The sequence below is a fragment of the Zeugodacus cucurbitae genome, chromosome 5 (genome assembly GCF_028554725.1).
Source record: "Zeugodacus cucurbitae isolate PBARC_wt_2022May chromosome 5, idZeuCucr1.2, whole genome shotgun sequence".
NCBI classification, from domain to species: domain Eukaryota; kingdom Metazoa; phylum Arthropoda; class Insecta; order Diptera; family Tephritidae; genus Zeugodacus; species Zeugodacus cucurbitae.
In genome coordinates this window covers 18,996,798-19,007,372 of record NC_071670.1, presented here as the reverse complement: position 1 = coordinate 19,007,372, position 10,575 = coordinate 18,996,798, and the positions used below count along the sequence as shown (strand labels likewise).

Genomic DNA, 10,575 nt, shown 5'->3' with positions numbered 1-10,575 from the left:
TTGGCAAGAGTGATTCTGTAAATTGATTTATTCGCAGTGTATCGTAAAAGATGACGTAAAAATAATGATTCGACCCCCGTGTTATGTAATAGTTATTTATTTATCTTCAAGCGTAATCGTACCAAAGTACGCAGCAACTTAGTAGACAGAGTTCATGACTTCGTTATTACATGACGAGCACGTTATGATTACATGTAATTCATGTATTTACATTTTCAATGGCTGTCAATTACAACATTTTAAATTATTATGATTTAAGTTTACATTTTAATTGCTTATAAGAGACACTGGTGGTTTTGAGTTGTCAAAAATAGATAAACCTAAATACGGGTACATATTTACAACGGTAAGTACGAGCAGCAAGGCATGTAATTGTCGAGAAGGTAGTGTGTTGTAATTACTTTAATTTAGCGCCGCTTGAATGCTCAGCAGTTTTATAGATTTCAATGTGGTTGCTTGATGCGGCGGGAAATCACATAGCCGCAATAACAGCTCATTAAGTACACCCGCCGTCAGCAAGTCATTTGTAGTTAACACTTTTAAAGGCAAGACAAAATAAAATGAAATAAAATAATATTATAATTGCAATCAAAGAATTCAAAATCTACATATAGATAATTGTAAGACACCACTTGAGACAGGAAATGTTTGTCTAGATAATGACTCTATTGAAGTCGCACACACATTTTTCATAAACGACAACAAACAATTCAAAAAGAATAGTTATAAATGTTTATAATCGCCATTTACAGCAATCACCGAGATACTTAAGCCCGATAAAAGGTACATACAAACACTTAAGAAACGTAATAAATACTCATATATGTATGTATTTACTTCCTGGTAGGCGAATGTTTCGTTTGCTTGCATTTTTCTTGCACAGAATGCAAAAGATTGACGTTAAAAGGTAAAAAAATCCAATCAAAAATTAAAGCTTAAAAATATAAAAATAAAAATTTCACACTTAACAAAAAAAATTTATTTATTTTTTTACCATTCTTTTTATTGTTTACTTCTCTTCGCGCTGCCTAACTTCATTTGCTAAACGTTCAATGGCCACTGAAGAAGTTGTGTCGTGAGTTATTTTTGCGGCTAAGTGAAACAACGCATTGGAAGTGAATGAACCGCCTTGCAGTTTATGTTTTATATTATTTTATTTTATACTTTGATTTTTTGCCACTCGAATTACGCATACAATTTTGTAATGTGTATTATACATACTACAAAGTACTTGAAATGTCATTGCATTCGTTAAATACGTTCGATTTAAAAAAAATCTGCACTTTTGTAACGTAATTGTCATTTAGACTGTATTATTTCTTGATGTTGTATGGAAGAATAGCCTAAATCGACTTGAGGTGGAATGAGACAACGTATTAAACGTGAAAATGTTTAAAAATTTAAGTTACGTTTTAAAATCATCAGTGAAGAGATCACTTTAACCTGAAAATTCCGATAATGAACTTTCAACTTTTGAATAATTCCTTGATCCATAAGCTGATAAACTAAAGTCGTGTTACTAGATCTTATCTTCACACTTTTTAAACTTATCCCGTGAGGGTGAGGAGTTCGCGTCCGCTAAACAGAAGTTTTTGTTGGATTACTTATGAAAAAATAATCTCGATGTTCGTTGAGAAGAGATTCGCTTCGTCTCAGTGGAGGTTTTTTGTTCAATGTTAAAGTAAATAATTGTCCGCGTCTATCCAAGACAGAGTTCGCTTAAGAGATGGTCATTTGTACTCAAACTATAACATAAAACTTGGTGCATGAAAAAATGTCCGTGTAAGGGAGGTGTTAGAAGAGGCTTCTCTGTATTAGTGTAAAATATATACAATATTGCCATATTCGACATCATTTAAGGAACCACTATCAATTCCAGAGTCATTCTTTGATTTTGCAGTTTTGAGTCAACTCTAGAACAATTCGATATAATATAAGGCAGTCTGATCTCATTTTGAGCTTACATTGCGGACCTAGAAATAGGATATGATACCGCTAATGATTCTGTCGTTCCCAGGATTGAAATCATCAGTTTAAATTTAAAAAACAATTAAAATAGAATTCAGAAATTAAATAAAAAATATTAAAATAAAATTATGAAATAAAATCATTTTCAAATAAAATGTTGAATACCCTCACACCAAAAACTATTGCATAACTTCTTTAACTTGTGTTTTTCGGCAGCTGCAAATCTAGCTAGATTTTCATTACTTCAAAAAATATTTAACTGGGAACAGGTTTTCGTTCTCAAGTAGCCTTGATTGCTCACTTTCAACTAAATTTACTGAATTCTGACTCACACCAGATTAGTCACACTTGGTTTTGAATGCTTATAGAATTATGGTATTTGCAGTTTAATGCCGAAAATATTGAGAAAATGCTACACTGAAGCCTCTGTCAGTTTATTGGTGTTACAAATTTTAATGAGGCAATTAGCAACTTCCCAATAAGATGAAATACAAACCTTCGAAGAAACATTAATTTAAAACGAGTAATTGTAGTGTAGTAGATCAGCTGACTGAGACCAAAAGGTGTTGTTTGAAATCACATGATTGAAGAGAAATAAGAGCAAAACAAACAAATGACTTTTTTCAAAGGTGTAGAACTTCAAAGACTTTAAGCGTTTTGTTGTTAAACAGTGGTTCCATTAGTTAACTGTAGATGACTGCCTGTTTGCGTAATTTGACTCGCTCAAAATTTGACACGCTTGTTGCTAAACGTTTTTACAATTATGGTATTTGATTTTAATGGCTTAAATATTCAGAGAACCAAAACAAAGAGGACTAGCTGTTTATTAAAGAATACATTTGTTAGAATATTCAATTGATGCATATAAAACGAAAGACGTTAAACAAGATCCAGCTAACAAACCCGTGCGGAGATTACCCTTTGAAACAAATATTGTTAGTACGAAGTTAAATTTTTATAACACCAATATAAACAACCACGAAAATCGCCAGCGCGTACATGCAACCTGAGAAAAATAGTCATAATTTAACCAAACGTGAAGTTGGCACGCCAAGGCAAGTGAAAAACAACACCAAAACGCCAAAAATACCGATAAACCACAAGACGCGAGACACGCGAACAGCTTGAAGCAGAAGCCGCTGCAGAAACGCACGCGCCCCTCCGCAGTCGGCGTTGCAACAAGAAAATCGCTAAAAACTCGGTCAAAGCCAACAACATAGCAGCAAATCGGCAAAAATATCTATCCAACAAGAATCTTTAGCGAATGCACAGGTTCTTTATTTCTATTTGTTTTTTCGCTTTCAATAACCACAAGCTGCTGTGAAAACTTGAAGTACCGTAAAGTCAAAGCTTCGAGACTCATTGGTGGCCTGTCAGCAGAACGCTATATTAGCGACGCCCAGGCGTACACAGCCAAAGACAAGTTCTTAAAATTTAACTTTTAATGTCAGATTTTGGCACCGTTAGTTATTGCCTTGACTAGCGTGCACTGACGCGTGCTCAACGTCGCATGAATGCCAGCTCGAATGCAATTACTACTGCTAGCCGCGACTAAGAATTAGGCAAAATGTTGTTTGTAATGCTAAGCCGTTCGTTGAAATCACTCACACTTGACCGTTGACGAAGAACGCCAAGTTGAAATTATTTGAGTGTTTACATGGATATATTTTTAGCTGTAATGCATGAAATGATATCAGCTGTTCGGGTTTGCTTCAGTCAACTCAAGGCAAATCAATCACAGTTGTGATTGGCGTTGCAACCGTTTAGCCGGTTATAGCCGAATCGACGATAGTGCGCCACCTGTCTCTCTCCTTTGCAGTTCGGCGCCAGTTGGAGATCCCAAGTGTAACCAGGTCGCTCTCCACCTGGTCCCTCCAACGGAGTGGAGGCCTTCCCCTTCCTCGGCTTCCTCCGGCGGGTACTGCATCGAACACTTTCAGGGCTGGAGTGTTTTCGTCCATTCGGACAACATGACCTAGCCAGCGTAGCCGCTGTCTTTTTATTCGCTGAACTATGTCAATGTCGTCGTATAACTCGTACAGCTCATCGTTCCATCGTCTGCGGTATTCGCCGTTGCCAATGTTCTGAGGACCATAAATCTTGCGCAAAATTTTCCTCTCGAAAACTCCTAGTGTCGTCTCATCTGATGTTGACATCGTCCAAGCTTCTGCACCGTAAAGCAGGACGGGAATGATAAGTGACTTGTAGAGCTTGATTTTGGTTCGTCGAGAGAGGACTTTACTGTTCAATTGCCTACTCAGTCCAAAGTAGCACCTGTTGGCAAGAGTTATTCTGCGCTGGATTTCGAGGCTGACATTGTTCGTGTTGTTGATGCTGGTTCCCAGGTATACGAAATTATCTACGACCTCGAAGTTATGACTGTCAACAGTGACGTGGGAGCCAAGACGCGGATGCGCCGACTGTTTGTTTGATGACAGGAGATATTTCGTCTTGTCCTCATTCACCTCCAGACCCATTCGCTTCGCCTCCTTATCCATGCGGGAAAAAGCAGAACAAACGGCGCGGTTGTTGCTTCCGATGATATCAATATCATCGGCGTACGCCAGGAGCTGTACACTCTTGTAGAAGATTGTACCTTCTCGGTTTAGCTCTGCAGCTCTTATAATTTTTTCCAGCATCAGGTTAAAGAAGTCGCACGATAGTGAGTCACCTTGTCTGAAACCTCGTTTGGTATCGAACGGCTCGGAGAGGTCCTTCCCAATCATGACGGAGCTCTTGGTGTTGCTCAACGTCAATTTACACAGCCGTATTAGTTTTGCGGGGATACCAAATTCAGACATCGCGGCGTAAAGGCAACTCCTTTTCGTGCTGTCGAAAGCAGCTTTAAAATCGACAAAAAGGTGGTGTGTGTCGATCCTCTTTTCTCGGGTCTTTTCCAAGATTTGGCGCATGGTGAATACCTGGTCAGTTGTCGATTTTCCAGGTCTAAAGCCACACTGATAAGGTCCAATCAGTTTGTTGACGGTGGGCTTTAGTCTTTCACACAATACGCTCGATAGAACCTTGTATGCGATATTTAGGAGGCTGATCCCACGGTAATTGGCGCAGATTGTGGGATCTCCCTTTTTATGGTTTGGGCAGAGCACACTGAGATTCCAATCGTCAGGCATGCTTTCTTCCGACCATATTCTGCAAAGAAGCTGATGCATGCACCTTATCAGTTCTTCGCCGCCGTATTTGAATAGTTCTGCCGGTAATCTATCGGCCCCCGCTGCTTTGTTGTTCTTCAAGCGGGTAATTGCTATTCGAATTTCTTCATGGTCGGGTAATGGAATTATGCTGGAATCTGGTACTACAGACGACCATATTTCGGGCCCCAGCGAAGTCGATCAGCCTCAGGCCGTTTGGCGATGTTTCGTCATGGAGGCTGAATTTTCCGACTGTTGTGCCAAAGACACCTTCTTTACCCACCCTGGCGTTAAAATCACCAAGCACGACTTTTACATCGTGGCGGGGGCAGCGCTCATAGGTGCGTTCTAGGCGCTCATAGAAAGCATCTTTGGTCACATCGTCCTTCTCTTCCGTTGGGGCGTGGGCGCAAATCAGCGATATGTTGAAGAACCTCGCCTTGATGCGGATTGTGGCAAGACGTTCATCCACCGGGGTGAATGCCAGGACTCTGCGACGGAGTCTCTCTCCCACCACAAATCCAACACCAAATTTGTGCTCCTTTATATGGCCGCTGTAGTAGATGTCACAAGGACCCACCTTCTTCCGTCCTTGTCCCGTCCATCGCACTTCTTGGATGGCGGTGATGTCAGCCTTGAGTCGTATGAGGACATCAACCAGCTGGGCAGAGGCACCTTCCCAATTAAGGGTCCGGACATTCCAGGTGCATGCCCTTATATCATTATCCTTAAAACGTTTGCAGGGGTCGTCATCAAAAGGGGGGTGTCTCATCCGAGGCTTTCGTAGATTTTTCATTGGGGGGTGTTTTTATGTGGTGGGTCCCAAACCCTACGCACAACCGCATAAGCGGGCTTCGCCTTCTCACTTTAGCTCGCCTTCAAACGGATGTCTGTTGGCTACCCAGAGGATACTTGGTCTAAAACCGGAAGTCGTGAGCTGCTTGAACCATGTGGAGAAGAATCGTTTCTGGCCACTCCCAAGTGAGTGACAATCAAAAACTTTCCTCACTTGCGTGAACTTCTACACATGATCCCATCCTCCATATCAACACAGAAAATTGTGTTTGGTACTTCAAACGGTTGATTGGCTCTTAATTATGGTTTTTTGTGGTTATTAGAGCAGACCAGCATATTGCATATAGGGTTTCGGAGCATGCTACACTGATGACTGGTAAGGTCGAATGCAGGCCGGTTCCAGGCACTGAGATCCAACTATCTTGGGCAAGTTGATCCAGTCACTGGTCTTCTACGTGTAGAAGATACAATGATACGCACTGTGGTGACAGTTTTCAGGTGTACTTTAATGCGGACACATTCCGATTACATAAATCCTTCTATCCAGGGTAACGATAAGTAAATTTCTAGACCTACTTTAAAAATACCGCTGTTATAAAGTTCTTAAGTCGGCTATTTTAAATATAAAAAATATTGTATTTTTGTTTTTTCAACAAAAAATTGTTTATAAAACTATTGTTTAGTGTGATGAAGGAAAAATTGTTTTCTTTTACAAAAACGTATTGAAAACGTATGTATATTATGTAAAAAAAAAAAATCTAGATAAAATAAAATTTCCTGGAATCTTCATATTATTTTATATACATAAAAAACGCGTTTTGAATTTTAATTTGTATACTCTCTCAACAAAAGTTGCTAATAGAGTATCATAGTTTTGTTCACACAACGGTTGTTTGTAACACCTAAAACTAAAAGAGTTAGATATAGAGTCATATATACCAAAGTGATCAGGGTGACAAGTAGATTTGAAATCCGGATGTCTGTCCGTCTGTGCAAGATGTAACTTGAGTAAAAATTAAGATATTTTGACGAAACTTGGTACAAATATTCATCGACACCGTGAGAGGATGGTCGAAATCGGTCCACTGCCACGCCCACAAAACGGCGAAAACCGAAAACCCATAAAGTGTCACAACTGAGCTATAAATAAAGTTATACAGTTAACTTTGGTACAAAGGATCTCACTAGATAGGGGCATATTTGAATGTAATTTTTTTGTGGAATCCAATGTTATTCGCACTTTTAGTAATTTTCAACATAACCTTTGTATGGGTAGTGCGCGTGGTTATTATCCGATTTTCACTATTTTCGTGGTGTATGATGGGGTATGTAAGGGAACCACCAGGAACTACTCGACCGATTTCAATAAAATTCGGTATATACCATTTCCTTGACATCCTGATGACACGTGTGGAAAATGGGTGAAATCGGTTCCCAACCACAATTACTTGCCATATAACTCAATTTTGAATTCGATCTCATTCCTTCACTTTATAATATATGCATAGCGAATCAATGAAAATAGTGTAATAAAACTTTGCATAACAGACCATAACTTGTGAAAAAAGTTTTTGAAATCGGACTATAACTTTTCGATTCCCGGATATCGAATATGAAGAACTCAGTGCCTTAGGGTCTCTTTCTTTTAATAGTGTGTCTCTGTACCAAAAATGGTTAAAATCGGTTCATAACTTCCCCTAGCTCGTATATACCTAATTATAGGTTTTTCAAAAATACGATGTGCTTAATAGTGAAATCAGTCCAGGAATTAACTCAACCCTCATATACTATGTATGATGATTTTCGTTATTCTATTGGACTTTATGCCGAATATATGTGTCAAGTTGTGTGTTATCTTAAAAAAAACTATATCAATGAATAGCGAGAGTATAAAATGTTCGGTTCCACACGAACTTAGCCTTTCCTTACCTGTTTTTTATAAAATCAGTTTTATTCTGAAAATTCGAATTTTTTAAACATTTATTATGTTATATTATATGATTACAAATTAAACAAATTTTTTTCATTGAAAACATTCGTTTTTTTTTGTATTTTTAATTTTTTTAAAGTTATTTTATATATTATTCAGATGCTTCTTATTCAATATATTTTTTGTAAAAAAAATCGTAAGGTGTTGTAATGAAAAATTAACAATATATGTATTTATATTATTAATCTTTTCGATGTTCTGAAAAATATTTTTTTTTAATAAATGGTAATTAATATTTCAATTTTATGCAATAACTCTACAATAATTGACATTTAAAAAGGTTTAACTTCCCTAGTATTTTCAAATAAGGAATTTGAAAAATCCAAATTCACCCTTTAAGGTGAGTGTAGAAATACATTTCATTACTCAACATAACATACAATGTTGTTTTTTCGCATTTTTATGCAAATTTATTTGGCATGATTGACTAACAAGATAAATTTCAACAATTTGTAATATTTTAGAGTTTGCTCTTTTATACATTCACTTTATGTCGCTGAAATTTACATGCAAATTGTAGCTGTCATGATAAAGAACGCAAAAACTATTTGACTACTTCATTTTGAAATTTCCTTGTCATTCGAAGTTGACTCAATCAATAATTCTATGCATGCATGTCGCACATTAGTGTCCGCACATAGTTGTTTACTTTGAGCCATTGTAAATGAAATGGCAAATGTATAATTATTGTGAACACACTGTGCTACCGCAAACCCATATGCATTATTAGTGCCACACAGCGGCCTCACAGAGGGGAAAGAATTTGTGTGGCATTAAACTTAATTATATGCGGGCCTATGCATGTGTGTGGGTGGTGATTCACAATACAATAAAATATGCACACATGCGCGCACCCTCATAAGTGTGTGTAAGCTTCATGCACATCCGTTAGTCCAAGCACAGAGTGACTATTACAAAATTCGCCATTGTTTGTTGACATTTATATGAATTATTTGTTGTTGTTGCTGTAGTATGATTTGACAGATTATTGTAATTGTAAAATTCTGCAAGTTGGTCACGAACAACAATTTCGTCGTTCGCCCGATTGTCGGACCGCATGGACTATACGTCTACGGCTGTGTCATTAAAGCGCGCAAATTACATGCAAAACAATTAAGAAATTCACAGCAAGGTTTAGTTTAAGTTTAAGCATCATTTATATTCGTTAGATTTCGTTGCGTCGGTTTCAAAACACGATGAGCTTTGTAAATCGTAGAAACCGCAAAAATTCACCAGAATCATTTGTAATTGGAGGGAAGGAGGGGTGATAAAGATGTAATGCGGGAAATACCGGTCTATATTAATAATATTCCACAAAAATAAATAGAACGATTATCGTTTGGAACTTCTGACTTAGCTTATGTAATTTTAGGATTACCCAGATTTACAAGAAACTTTTATTGTAAGTTGTAGGGTAACTAAATTAACATAACAAATTTAAATAGTCGTAAGAATAAAAGATTTGAATAAATGCGACAAATACGCCGGAACTCTGTGAGATTTATTAAAAAAAGGGTTAAAGCTTTCTGCTATCAGAAAAGCGTTACTTGAGTTTTTTTATAAGCATTTGCTGATGTGACGTCAATATAGGAGCAAAAGAGAACTTAATTCAAGAATAAAACTATGATGAACGAAACTGTTATTGGATAAGAACTATCGGGTGATCCAAGTAGAATTACTCTTCGTCGCCGTTCGGAGCAACTCGGGCTTACGTATGCCATGATCGACACTTGTTTTCAACAAGACGGCGCCACTTCCCACATATCGCATCAATCAATGGTTTATTGAGAGAACACTTCGGTAAGCAGATAATTTCAGGTTTTGGGCCGGCCGATTGTGGGATATGTAAAGTCTAAGGTCTATGCGGACAACCCCGCTTCGATTCAGGCCTTGGAGCAGAACATCACGAGTGTCATTGACCAGTTATCAGTCGAAATGATCGAACGAGTCAGCGAAAATTGGACTCAACGGAACGCCCAACATTTGAAAGACATAATCTTTAAAAAGTAAATGTCAAAGAATGTTCTTTCGAAGGAAAATAAACATTTCCTATTAAATTTGAATTTTCTGTTTTTTTTTTTTTCTTTAAAAACTAGGGAACCTCGAAATGGATCACACTTTAAATTAAGATTTATTGATCCTTAATGAGAGGACGGTAAATATATTTCCAGATAGCATTCGTCTGTGGTCTGAGAACATAATAAGATCAGTATGAGCCAGATCCATAAGGTATCATGGATGCGGAAGCTGTTACACTTTTACCATCATCATTATTTTCTTTCATCAGCTTAAAATGCAGATATTTTGCGTAATTCCGTCTTTAAAATATTCCAACAATGCTATACACCAAAAACTGCAACATTATCATTTGGCGGTTGCGTGTTTTTTTACTTGGATTACAGTGAAATCATGGATTTCCCGAAACGTAAACGTTCAAATGTCTAACAACCTTTTTTAATGTCAGCTATCACGGTTAACTATCGGGCCTTTGAAAACCATTTAGCGCTTTTTTTGATGTTCTCAGCGGTAATAGAGTTGTTGAACACAATATTCCAATATTAACGCAAAGAGAATCTGCCGATAATATGCGACGATAGTATACTCGTTTGAACTCGGTCTTTGTGAGGAACACCTTTTGCTTTCTTTGCAGCTTATATGTTTATGTAAATATCG

At 37.5% G+C, this 10,575-nt stretch overlaps 1 protein-coding gene across 2 annotated transcripts in view; it reads right to left on the bottom strand.

Moving 5' to 3' along the window:
- The window catches only part of Flo-2 (flotillin-2), a 248,883-nt gene that overhangs the window by 194,946 nt on the left and 43,362 nt on the right, over nucleotides 1-10,575 (bottom strand). The gene's annotated exons all lie outside the window — the stretch shown is intronic.